General features: G+C 41.3%; 1 protein-coding gene across 2 annotated transcripts in view; it reads right to left on the bottom strand.

Annotated features, from left to right (window-relative positions):
- TCTN1 (tectonic family member 1) overlaps positions 1-13,959 on the bottom strand; it is an 83,911-nt gene that overhangs the window by 52,838 nt on the left and 17,114 nt on the right. The window lies entirely within an intron of this gene.

Genomic DNA, 13,959 nt, shown 5'->3' with positions numbered 1-13,959 from the left:
AAGAAGAGGGATCTTGAAGAGGAAGTTTAAAAAAAAAAAGGCGTTCATATCAGCGGGACTACACGGACTGGAGAACATTAAACCTAGGAAATAATATATAGAATGAAATAAAATGTCTGGCATAGGAAAGAATAATATCTTTATAAGAAAGATAGGTTTTAGGATTCAGATATATCACTTAATCCATTCTTTTAGGATACAGTTCTCCACATGATATAGAGGGAAAGTTTTATATATAAGATTCACTAAAGATTTCAATTGAATGATTAAAATATTAATAAGAATGAGAAAGAGAATGGGTTATGATAGTTTTTAATTTTTATTATAATTTTACCTTCTAATTTTGGATGAATGGATTTTATGAAATAGAAAATGTAATGAATGTGATGAATGATTGAAGTTATGGAAAATAAAGTGTTTGCTTAATGCTCTTTATTAACCTTATCCTGGATAAAAATTTTATCAATTCAGAATATTTTAACATATATTAATTTTAGCTGAGCATAACATATTTTGGATAGATGAAAGTATCCATATAAATAAGAACGCAGAGATATAGAAATTGTTAAATTCTAATAGTAATATTTATATTACTATTATGGAGCTTATGATATTAAAATATATTTTCTTTTTAGCTTGTAAGGAGTGATGTTAATCCTGATCTAATTTTGCGTTTCCAAGTAGTCGTATATGTATGGGGTGGGGAGGGAGGAAGTGGGGGGGGTATTAAATTTTAAGGGTATATGTAAAATAGGTAATTTTTTGGTTTATCTTATATATGGGGAAGGAGAAATTAGGTTCTTACCTGCTAATTTACTTTCTTTTAGCTTCTCCAGACCAGTAGAGGTTAATCTTTACGAATGGGTATATATCCAATCATGACCATCAGGTGGAGACTGAAAACAAAACTGTGGGACAGTATATAATATACTCCCTTCTCTATTTACATCAGTCTGCCGAATAGCCAAGCAGAACTAAGAACTGGAAAACAGAAAGAAAACAATACTCCGAACAGGAGAAACAAATAACATACCCAAATGCTGTTGGAAAATGCAGAGGAGAAATACCAGAAGGAAAATGTCCCCACAGCTCGCCAGCTAAGCCAGCCGAGCCACAGCTGCTGTTCTTTAATTCTCCCCGGCCCTAGAAAAATACTAGAACCCGCAGCAAAAAACAAAAACTGCCCGCGAAACAGCCCCAACAACAACAACAACAGACAGGGTGAGGACCTCTACTGGTCTGGAGAAGCTAAAAGAAAGTAAATTAGCAGGTAAGAACCTAATTTCTCCTTCTTTAGCACTCTCCAGACCAGTAGAGGTTAATCTTTACGAATGGGACGTACCAAAGCAGTCCCTCACACGGGCGAGACCCCCAAAGGGCTGACACCAGAACACACACACCGAACACCGCGTCCTGACGCGCCAGAACATCTACCCGAAAGAGTCTGACAAAGGAATACAAGGAAGACCAAACCGCAGCCTTACAAATGTCCACTGGAGGCACGAGCGACGACTCAGCCCAAGAAGCCGCCTGACCCCGAGTAGAATGAGCTTTGAGAAACTCCGGAACGGGCTGCTGCCCCAGAAGAGAAGCGGAAGCAATAGTCTCCTTGATCTAGCATGCAATAGTAGCCCTAGAAGCGCCAGCCCCCCTAAGAGGACCAGTCAGAAGGACAAAGAGATGATTTTATTTCCTGATCTCCTGGGTCCGTTGCACATAAGAGCGAAGGACCCGACCAACATCCAACTTGCTCAGCTGTCTTTGCTCAGAAGAGCCCTCCCAACTACCCAAGACCGGGAGGACCACAGATTGATTGACATGAAAAGGAAAAACTACTTTCGGCAGAAAAGGAAGGAACAGGCCTCAAGACAACCTGCTCCCTAGAAAACTCCAAGGGAGCCCTACAAGAGAAAACCTGTAGCTCAGAAACACGCCTAGCAGAAGAAATGTCCACCAAAAAGACCGTCTTCAGAGTAAGGTCCTTCAAAGAGCAGCCGCCCAACGGTTCGAAGGGCGGGTGCATCAGAATAGAGAGAACCAGACTGAGATTCCAAGAGGGAAAAGAGGACCGCACGGGAGGCCTGAGCACCTTGGCCGCCCGCAAAAAGCGAATCACATCAGGAATGACTGTCAAACGCTGACCCGTCACAAACCCCCGAAAGGCTGACAAGGCCACAAGCTGAACCCGGAGAGAAGCCGAAGCCAGGCCTCTATCCAGGCCATCTTGCAAGAACTCTAGGATGTTAGGCACAGAAACGCGAAGAGAGACCACTCCCCGCACCTGGCACCACCCCTCAAAGAAGTGCCAAATCCACACAGAAGCCTGAGAGGTAGAAAGCCTCCAGGACCCCAAGAGTGTAGAAATCACCCTATCTGAATACCCCTTCTTACCAAGGCGACCCCTTTCAAAAGCCAAACCGTAAGACAGAAGGGAGACGGGTCGAACATGGGAATGGGACCCTGCGTCAGAAGGTCGTCCAAGGGAGGCAGAGGAAGAGGATCCGCCACCAGAGTGTCACCAGATCTGCGTATCACGGATGCCGAGGCCAATCTGGAGCCACCAGAACCACCAGACCCGGATGGCGAACAATGCGGAGAAGAACTCTGCCCACTAATGGCCACGGAGGGAATATGCACAACAGCCCCTCTATTGGCCATGGTTGAACCAGAGCATCCAGACCCTCGGCCAGTCCATCCCTGCGACGACTGAAGAAGCGGAACACCTCGGCATTGCCACTCGTGGCCGTCAGGTCCATCAGGGACTGACCCCAAGCCTGCATTATCAACTGAAGAGCCACAGGGCTGAGACACCACTCTTTGTGATCTAAGATGTGACTGAGGAAGTTCGCCTGAACATTCTCCACCCCGGCCATGTGAGAGGCCGAGAGGTCCAGAAGGCGTGACTCCGCCCCAAAGCATGAGCCGAGCCGCCTCCTCCGCCACCTGAGCGCTCTTGGTGCCTCAACGATTGACATAAGCCACCGCTGTGGCATTGTCAGACCGGACTCTGACCGACTTGCCCATCAAGAGGGAGCGGAAGGCTAACAGCGCCAGAAGGACGGCTCTGGTCTCCAACATGTTGATCGACCAGGACGCCTCCTCCATGGACCAGGTGCCCTGAGCTGAGTGATCTAGACACTGAGCCCCCCCAACCAATGAGACTGGCATCCGTGAGAAGCACCGTCCACTGCGATAGATCCAGACTCATCCTCTGGACCAGATGAGAGGTCTGGAGCCACCAAAGAAGACTGCAGCGCGCCAAGCCTCGCAGAGGGACAGGGACCTCCAAACTGAGCCTCTGGGGTGACCATCTACGGAGCAGAGCATACTGAAGAGACACATGTGGGCCCGCGCCCACCTCACAACATCCAGGAACGCTGCCATCGACCCCAAGACTTGAAGGAAATCCTGCGCCCGAGGACACCGGGCGAATCTGAGATTGCAATTTGCTTACCCGGGCCTCTGGAAGGAAGACCTTCCCTAAGGAGGTGTCGAACAGAACCCCAAGGTACTCCAGATGCTGAGCGGGGACCAACCAACTCTTGGAAAGGTTGACCACCCAGCCCAGTGACCGGAGAAACTCAACCACCCGAGCCGTAACTCGGGCGCTCTCCTGCAACGACTTCGCCCGAAACAACCAGTCATCCCAGAAGGGGTGCACCAGAATGCCCTCTGACTGCAATGCCACCGTGACGACCACCATCAACTTGGCGAACGTCCGGGGAGTCGTGGCCAGGCCCAAGGGAAGCACACAGAACTGATAGTGCAGACCCAATATCGCAAAGCAAAGAAAGAGCTGAGGAGAGGCCCGAATGGAAACAGGCAAGTAGGCCTCCGCCAGAGCGAGAAAAGTCAGGAACTCCCCCAGCTGAACCGCCAGAAGGACAGACTGCAGTGTGTCCATGCGAATAAAAGGGAATTCTGAGAGTCCTGTTGACCTCAGTTTAAACCAAGGATGGGCCGAAAGGTCCCCTCCCTTTAGGGCCCCATAAAGGAATTGGCGTACCAGCCGATACCGCAGTCCTGAGGGGACACTGGACAACTGCTTTGAGATCTAGCAAGCGCTGAAGGACTGGCGAAAGGCTAGCGTCTCCCATGCCACCTGACATGGAGAGGCTAGATATGATCCGGCAGAGAGCAGGCAAAATTCAAGTACATAACCGTCCCGCACCACCACCAGGACCCACTGATCGGACGTGATCTTGGCCTACTTGGGAAACAAGTTGCGAAGCCGGGCACCCACGGGAACCAAAGGGGGCGCCGGCAAAGAGACATCGCGCAGGACGGGCAGCAGGGGAACCGGGGAGGAACTCCCAGCCCCCCGACAGGCCCCCTGAAAAGACTGCATGCGCTAAGCCAACCAACCCCGGGGAAAAACTGGAAGCCTGGAAAGAAGCAGTCCCATGCCCCAGGCGAAACTTGCAAAATTCCCGCAGACGCCCCCGGGCAATGCCAACCCGAGATGCCGGGCGGGCACGGTCCTCAGGCAGACGGGGCACCTCAGAGTCCGTCAGAGTCTGAACCACCGGAACTAAGTCCTCTCTAAACAAAAAACAACCCCCGAAAGGGAAATTTTGGGAAGTTCAGTTTTGGACGCGGCAACCGCCGACCAAGCGCGAAGCCACAAGGTACAGCGTGCGGCCACCCAAAAGTCCCAGACTTAGCTGCACCAAGTCACAAAGAACAACCGAGAGGAATGAGGCAGTCATCTCAAACTTCACCACCTCCTGATCCACTAAGGACCAGTCATCAGACTCACGATCCAGGACATGCTCAGACCACCGAAACACGGTGCGAGCCACCAGCCCCACACAAATAGCCGCCTGGACCCCCAAGGCAGAGACATCAAAATTATACTTAAGAAGTGTCTCTAACGTACGCTCCTCAGAGACCCTAAGAGCAGAACCATCCATAACAGGCACGGTATGCCGCTTAGGAAGTGCCGAGACCACCGCGTCCCCCATTGGCGAAATTAAGGTAGCCCTATCCCCCTCCGGGATGGGATACCCATGAGCCAAGGCGCACACCAAACGAAACGGCGCCCGTAGGCCACTGCGCCAACACAAAATCCCGAAAATCCTGACGCACAGGAAAAGAGCGGGAAACAGGACAGACCCCCTGAAGCAGAGGGGCCCCCATACGCGGGGTCTCCGGTGGCGCAACTTCAAAAATGCAGCACCAAGGAGACCTGCTACATCAGGTCTAAAAGCTCATCCCTCTGAATAAAAAGCGCACCATGGACGCATCTGCTCTGGAAGACGGGAAACCCGCCGCCTCGCTGCCAGCGGGCGTCCCCTCTAGAGGAACCTGGAAGCCCGCCAAAGCAGCTAGGTCCTCAACCATGCCAACACGCTCCTCCGACCACCAATTCGCAATCCAAGCCCCCCCGCGGGCGCTTGGATGAGGGAGGAGGAAGAGGGGACGCCAAACGAAAAGAGGGAGGCAAAGCCATAGGGGGCGTGGAGGGAAACCACCCCCGAAACCCCCCAGGTGCACGTGGGACCCCCAATTGCCTGCACAAAGAAAGAAATTAAATTGGGTACAAAAAACCCCTGGGGGTCCCCAGGGACTCCCTGCCCCAGCAGGGGTCCCTGCTGAAACCTGCCCCTGTGTTTGCAATACAGGGGGAAGGTCACCTGAGGTTGCAGACAAAATGGAGGGGCCAGACAGAGAAAATGGCGAAGTTCCCGCCAAAAATGCTCCCTCCATGGCCTGTAGCGGCTGAGAAGCCTGAACAGTCCCAGCCGCTAAAACAGGCAAGTCGGCATCAGCTGTCAAAAAAAAAATCAGCTGAGAGGAAATCCTTCGGGGAATCCCTCCGTGGGCGGTTGGGGAAGACCGGGCTTCCCCACTGCTCCCAGCCGACTCGCGAGGCACCATCGGCGGGGAGCTCTGGGCGCCTGCAGCCGCTGCCGACGGAGCTCCACCACCTCACCGGGCCAAACTACCGATTTCATTCCGGCCGCGAGTGCCTCGCAGCTGGACCAAATTGTGTCCCACTCCCCCGGAGAAGGGCACAATTGCTCCATACGTGACCTAGCTATAAAAAAAGTGCCGGTTAGATGAAAAAAATACAGTAAAATACAGTTTTCTTAAAGGGAAACAACCCTCCAGACCAGCACTACCTCAGGATTTTTTTTTTTTTTTTTTTACAGAACAGACTCCACAGGCTCTCGAAGCAATATGCCTTGCTTGATTTAGGGGGCAAGGCTTACTGCTGAGGCTCCTCTAAAAAAATGTGGGGAAGTGGGGGGAGGGACCCCGCTCGAGACCCGCCGGGTTTGACACCCCCGAGGTCAGACGGACCCCCAAACAGGGCCCGCCCAAGCTCTGTCCGGCCAAAAACAGGGACTAGAAACCCCCTAAACAAATTCCAACAGCCCTACCAAGGGAGATGGGTACAGATCACGCAACACCTGCTGGAGACTGAAAGAAGACTGATGTAAATAGAGAAGGGAGTATATTATATACTGTCCCACAGTTTTGTTTTCAGTCTCCACCTGCTGGTCATGATTGGATATATACCCATTCGTAAAGATTAACCTCTACTGGTCTGGAGAGTGCTAAAGAAAAGGTGTTTATAAAGAATATTAAAGATTGGGGTGATACATTACAAATTATATTAATGTACAATGGATCTTAAGATAATATCTTTAAACGTTAATGGTCTCAATCACCCGATTAAAAGAAAAAAGGCATTATTATTTTTAAAAAGACAGAACGCTGATATATGCTGCATACAAGAGACCCATCTGTCAAATGCTGAATCTATAAAGCTAAAAGGTGATTGGGTTAAACAATGTTATTTTTCTTCGGCAATAGGGAAAAAAGCTGGTGTTGCTATATTAATAAATAAAAAATGTTCTGCTTCATTTAAATTTAATGTAGAAATAGTAGTTGTCTGGATGGTAATAAAGCTTTTTTTATATACCTTTCAAAAAGACGCCTCAGCCCCACCACTCCACCGCTTATAATGTTTCATACCGCGGGAAGCATATTGTGGTGCTTCATCATTGGCTGTCGATTTTTGAAAAAAGTTTTTACCAAAATTTTTTCTTTTTAGTGTTATTGTGTAAATTATTTAGAAAATAAATGTTTCAAAATATTTTTAACTTGTTTCTCTTCGTCTGTATCATCTTTATAAAATTTAGAAAATAGATAGTACTTATCTCAGCCAAAAAACCCAGGGAGTCAGACCCGACATGTTTCACACGTCCTAGTGTTTTATCAAGGGTCTCCCAAGGGTGCCGCTGTCATCCAACTCCTATAGTTTATGAGAAAAAACTATAGGAGTCGGATGACAGCGGCACCCTTGGGAGACCCTTGATAAAACACCAGGACGTGTGAAACATGTCGGGTCTGACTCCCTGGGTTTTTTGGCTGAGATAAGTACTATCTATTTTCTAAATTTTATAAAGATGATACAGACGAAGAGAAACAAGTTAAAAATATTTTGAAACATTTATTTTCTAAATAATTTACACAATAACACTAAAAAGAAAAAATTTTGGTAAAAACTTTTTTCAAAAATCGACAGCCAATGATGAAGCACCACAATATGCTTCCCGCGGTATGAAACATTATAAGCGGTGGAGTGGTGGGGCTGAGGCGTCTTTTTGAAAGGTATATAAAAAAAGCTTTATTACCATCCAGACAACTACTATTTCTACATTTATAAGATTTGACTGGATATACCATATTTATATTTTTGCGTCATTTAAATTTAAGGCAGCTGATCCTCTTGGAAGGTGGGTATATGTGGAAATGGACATGGGAAATACCACCATGACGCTCTTCAATATATATGCCCCTAATTCGAATCAGAATGAATTTTTTAAAACTCTGCAAAAATTGATTCTTCCACTTGCTACTTCAAATCTAATAGTAGCAGGGGATTTCAATGCTGTTATGGATCCTCTGTTAAATAAAAGTCCGAGAAGATTTATAAAATCATTAGGCCTTGATAATTTGATACAATCTTGTGATTTAAACGATATTTGGCGTATTCTTCATTTTGATGGTCGGGAATTTTCGTTTTGTTCACAGGTTCATAATTCTTTTTCTAGAATAGATTACATTTTTGTTTCTAATCAATTAGTACATCAAGTCACACAGGCTGTCATTGATCCAATTATACTATCTGATCATGCTGGAGTGTGGATTGAAATTAAAATAATAGATCAGAATGGAAATAGACCTATATGGAGATTAAATAATACATTGCTTACAGATACTGATTTTTGTGAAAATCTTTTGGAAAAAATAATGATACAGAAGAAATTTCAATAGAGACTTTGTGGGATGCTTTTAAAGCATACATTAGAGGACAAATTATTTCTTATTCAGCTTTGCAAATAAAAAAAGAAAAAAAGCAATTTACAGAATTGGAAAAAGTGGTGAAGTCTCTAGAATCAAAATTAATTGAAAAATGGGATTATTTGACACAACAAGAACTTTTAAAAGCTAAAGGTAAATATAATGAAATTTCTTCAAAAATTATTAGAAAAGATTTATTTGTACAGCAAACTTTGTATTATGGAAATTCGAATAAGGCGGGAAGAATGCTAGCAAATTATCTTAAAGCAAAAAAAAGAAAAACAAAAATAATTGCTATTCAAAATAAGAATGGTGAAATGTTATCTCAAATTGATCCCATTATAAAACAGTTTTTAAAATTTTATAAAGATTTGTATTCTTCTGAGCCTTATTCGAAAAAGGAAAAGGATGGTTTAGATTTTTTAAAGTTAGAGGGACCAAAGATTCCTGAACATATAAAACGAAGTTTAGAAGAGCCAATATCCTTAAAAGAGTTAGATACAGCTTTGAAATCCCTTAAGGTTGGATCCGCTCCAGGTGGAGATGGTTACACAGTGGAGTTTTATAAATCATTTCAAAACATTATAATGCCCTATTTATTAAAACTGTATCAGACACAACTAAATAAAGGTTGTATTACAGGTACTATGGCTGAATCAATAACTATAGTTTTACCTAAGCCAAATAAAGATCCCACTTTGGTTTCAAATTATAGACCTATTTCTTTAATAAATGTGGATGGAAAAATTTTAACTAAGGCATTAGCATTAAGATTGGCTAAAGCTCTCCCTTTCATTATAGATATGCATCAGACAGGTTTTGTTGCTCAAAGACATTCATCTCATAATACTAGATTGGCACATCACATGTTATATTTGACAAAATCCATTAACGACCCAGCATTCTCTATTTCATTAGATGCTGAAAAAGCTTTTGATAGAGTGGAATGGACCTTCATGTATCAGGCAATGGAATGGTTTGGTATAGGATCCGGATTTATACAAATAATAAAAGCATTGTATAGCTCCCCTGTTGCTAGATTATATATCAATAATAATTTTTCAGAAAGATTTATTCTACAGAGGGGGGTTAGACAAGGATGCCCACTATCTCCTTTGCTTTTTGATATCGTTTTAGAACCCTTGTTATTAGCTATAGAACAGGTAAAGGAGATACAAGGTATTCCGCATTCAGATAGAGAATATAAATTATCAGCATATGTGGATGATATTTTACTTTATTTGAGAAATCCGGAAACAACCATTCCAAATTTGCTTGAATTGATTGAAAAATTTGGAAAATTTTCAGGTTATAAAATAAACTGGAATAAATCAGAAGTGCTCCCACTCAATGTACATTGTACAAAAAGTTTATTTGACTCATTTTCTTTTATTTGGAAAGAAGAAGGATTAAAATACTTAGGAATTTGGATTACAAAAACTGTGGATGAGACTATGAAAATTAATGAAAAAAATTTATTACAAAAAGTGTCAGAAATGTGTGAACAATCCTTTATGCATATCTTGGTGGGGGAGAGTGCAAACTGTAAAAATGATGATATTACCAGTAGTTTGTTACCAAATGGGTATAATACCAATTTTTTTTTCAGGGGTCTTTACAAAAAATTGGATAAGATGTTAACAAAATTTATTTGGCTTGGAAAAACCCCCAGAATTGCTCTAGTATCTTTACAAAGACCAATTGCGGAGGGAGGGGTAAATTTTCCAAATTTTTATAGGTACCATCAAGCCTATATTATGCGTCAGGGTATGTATTGGATCCTCCCAGAGCCCATTGAACATATACCAGATTGGTTCTGGTTAGAATGGAGATTAATGTTTCCTTTACGTCTGAGTCATGTTATCAGTATTCAAATGCCAAGGTTATATAAGGATCACAAAATATTTGTTGATACTTGGAAAACTATAAGATATATAAGTAATCTAACTCCTATTCCAATAACTAAATCAACGACTCAAACAATATGGCTCAATCCAAAGATCAAAGTTGGCGGTTTTAAAATTATCTGGAAACATTGGATGATTGCTGGAATTCGTATTTTAGAGGATGTAATGAATAAAGGTAAACTGCTTGAGTTTTCACAATTGCAAAATAAATTTGGTTTGAATAAATCACAATATTTCAGATGGATGCAACTGAAGCAGGCCATTCAGATAGGGTTCTCTGAATGGAAAAACCTTAATAACTATCATAGTATGGAATTCTTATGTTTTCAGATAGATTCCATGGGTCACCAGGCCGCAATGTGGTATAAATTAATATCTGGATTTGTACATAAAAAGAAAAAAAATGGTCTAAGAGATATTTGGAGCACTGAGATTAAGCATCAGATTAATGCATCTCAATGGCCACGACTTTGGTCTTGGAGGTTAAGATGTACATTGTCAGCTTCTATGAGACAAACTTGTTTTTTTATTTTACATAGAGCTTTATGGACCCCCACACGTTTATATAGAATAGATAGTTCTAAGTCTAATAGATGCTGGCATTGTCATCTTGAAGCAGGGACATTAGATCATCTTTTATTCTATTGTCCATTCATATTAATATTTTGGAAATCAATTTGGCCTCAAATTAATAGGCTGTTAGAAAATCCGGTAGCCTTGACATATGATACGATTTTGTTCGGTACTGCAATGAGAGCTCAAAGTCAAATTTCATCAAATAACAATAAACTTTTATTTATATTGACTGGAGTAGCAGTACAGCAAATTACACATAATTGGAAAAATTATGACAGATTGAACTATAATTTTTGGTGGAATTCAGTTTGCCATATATATAAGATGGAGCGTACATTTGCAACACAAAAAGGATATATGGATAAGTTCAAGAGGATTTGGGGACCATTAACAGATTTTTGCAATGAATGATTATAATTTTTTTCCCATAATAAGATAATGGTTAAAGAAGGGAGGGAGGGAAGGGGTAAGGAATTTATTCTCTTTATTATACATTATAAATAAAATATTATAATGATAATCTTATGTGAAATTAATGAAATAAAGGGAGGGAAAAGGGTTCATAATTAAATAATACTTGATAAAATTATTACAATATATATGTTATATAAATTCATAAGAAGAATAATATATAATATGGTTTATATAAAGTACAATATAGAGATATCAAGTGTATTGTTATGACAATTGTATGGAAAATTTATAACACTTGTTGATATATGAAAAAATCAATAAAAAAATTAAAACAGAAAAACATAATAGCTTCCCTTGATGTGACTTCATTGTACATTTCAATCCCCCAGGATGAAGTGCTGAGGATCATCAATACAGTGTTTGATAAAAGAGAAAGACCACATGCCATTCCCACTACTTTTTTGTCTAACTTAGCCAGAATATCCATAAAAGAAAACTTTCTCTACAACAAGAAACATTACAGACTGAAGAAAGGAGTAACAATGGTGTTTGCCCCCTCTGTTGCGAATTTATATATGGCAGATTTTGAATCCATTTGGATAAAACATTCTCCATTTGGGGCTTTTTTGCATAGTTGGTTTAGATATATTGACGACATGCTTGTACTGTGGAAAGGCAGTGAAAAAGATCTACACAGTTTTTTAAACTGGCTTAATAGCTGTGACACAAACATAGTTTTTACTATGAATTTTTCAAAAACACAGCTAGAATATTTAGATTTATCAATCATTCAACACGAAGATCATTTTGAGTTTGACACTTACACCAAACCTACAGATAGAAACACATTTTTAGATTATCAGAGTTGTCATCCTGTCAGTCTTAGAAACAATCTACCTTTCTCTCAGTTTCTACATTTAAAGAGAAATTGTTCAACCAAAAGCTTTAAAGCAAGATCACAAATGCTGAAACAAAAACTAGAAAAACTGGGTTATCCTCAAGATGTGTTAAAAAAAAGCTTTAAAAACGGGCCAAATATTATCAAAGAGACTGGTTATTCCAAAAATAAAAAGCCCGTAATGTTGCATGATTGCAACGACATGTTTACTTGTGTATTCCGTTATTCAACATGAGGAAATGAAATAGTCAACATTTTGAAAGAAAATTGGAAAATCATACAAACCAATTCCTTATTTCAGGAGATGCAATTACATATAGCATTTTCTAGAGACAGAAATTTAAAAGACATTTTATCTTCTACTATATGTGATATTGACAAACAAACTCAATTGTTACCACAAGGCTTTTTTAAGTGTGGGAATTGTAGCATTTGTAAAATTACAATATCTCAGAAAGAATTTGTGAATTCTTTGGATGGGAAGACATAAAATCAAACAGTTAACATGTACATCTGATCACATTATCTATGTGATTTCATGTCCATGTAATAAATGGTATGTGGGAATGTCCACTAGATCATTCAAAATAAGAATGGTAGAACATAAATCTAATTTAATGTGGAAAACACAATGCTCCTTTAGTAGAGCATTGCACTCAGATGAAACATACATTTGGGGATCTGAAGTGTTTTTGTATCGACAAAGAAATACATAATGTTAGAGGGGGAGATCGACAACGAAGATTGCATCAAAGAGAATCCCGTTGGATCTTTAAATTAGACACCTTAAAACCAAGAGGTTTGAATTCGACAGTTTATTGGTGTTCGTTTTTTTGAATTATTGTTTTTTTGAGTTTGGTTTTTTGAAGTACCTTTTTTGGAGGACTTTTTTGCTAGAAGTCTTGCAAAAATTTGTTAATCTATGATTATGATCTATGATTTTACTGAGTAAGGATTAAGCAAATGTGTTCACTTTAGTTTGTTCACATAGTAAAGCGCATGCGCGAAGATAAGTATGACATTACATCAGAGCAGTATAATAGCGCATGCGTGGCGTCCGTTAGCTGCCAGCGCCATTATGCTTTAGAACGGAAAGCTAAGCTGCACAGTGAGTAATATGGGGTAAAGTTGTGAATAATTGTGTGTCAGTTTGATAGAAGTTTAATACATATTTTTTATATTTGTAGCTAAAGTTGATTTTGACCCCTGAGGAAGCCTGTATAACGGCGAAACGGGTCCCATAGGGCATTAAGCCATAAGAAGCTACTGATATCTAACAGAAGATAAGATAAGTGCTGGGCTTCCAGTTTTAAGTTTTCATTGTAAGATTAGCACTTTATATTAATCTTCTGCACAAAGCATTAGTACTTTAAAACAGTTTTGAATGTCACTCGGAGCTCAATGAAAGAAAGATACCATAAACCTGCATATATTGTTTCAAAACAACTGTGAATTGAACAGAGCAGGTCTCTGAGAGCTCTTGAGTATATTCATTAAGAGATTTTGGGAACAATTATTCATATAAGTCTTGGTTATACGTTTATCCATGGTAGAAATACTGTCTGACAAAGATGGCAAAAAAACATAATTAACAAAGCATGGGAAAAACATAATAATATGACAAAATATATTATTATAAGCATGGCTAACCTAGTATGACATGACAGTTTGACACATAGGGCTCTTTTTACTAAGCTGCGGTAGCGTTTTTAGCGCACGCTACAGATTAGCACACACTAACCTCTGAGCTAAGTGGAAAAACTAACGCTAGCTCAATGGAGGTGTTAGCATCTAGCACGCAAACTTAAAACCGCTAACGCAGCTTAGTAAAAGGAGCCCATAGTATGA

The sequence above is a fragment of the Geotrypetes seraphini genome, chromosome 8 (genome assembly GCF_902459505.1).
Source record: "Geotrypetes seraphini chromosome 8, aGeoSer1.1, whole genome shotgun sequence".
Taxonomy (NCBI): Eukaryota; Metazoa; Chordata; class Amphibia; order Gymnophiona; family Dermophiidae; genus Geotrypetes; species Geotrypetes seraphini.
Note: the sequence above shows the minus strand (reverse complement) of the source record. Positions and strands in the feature narration are given on the sequence as shown.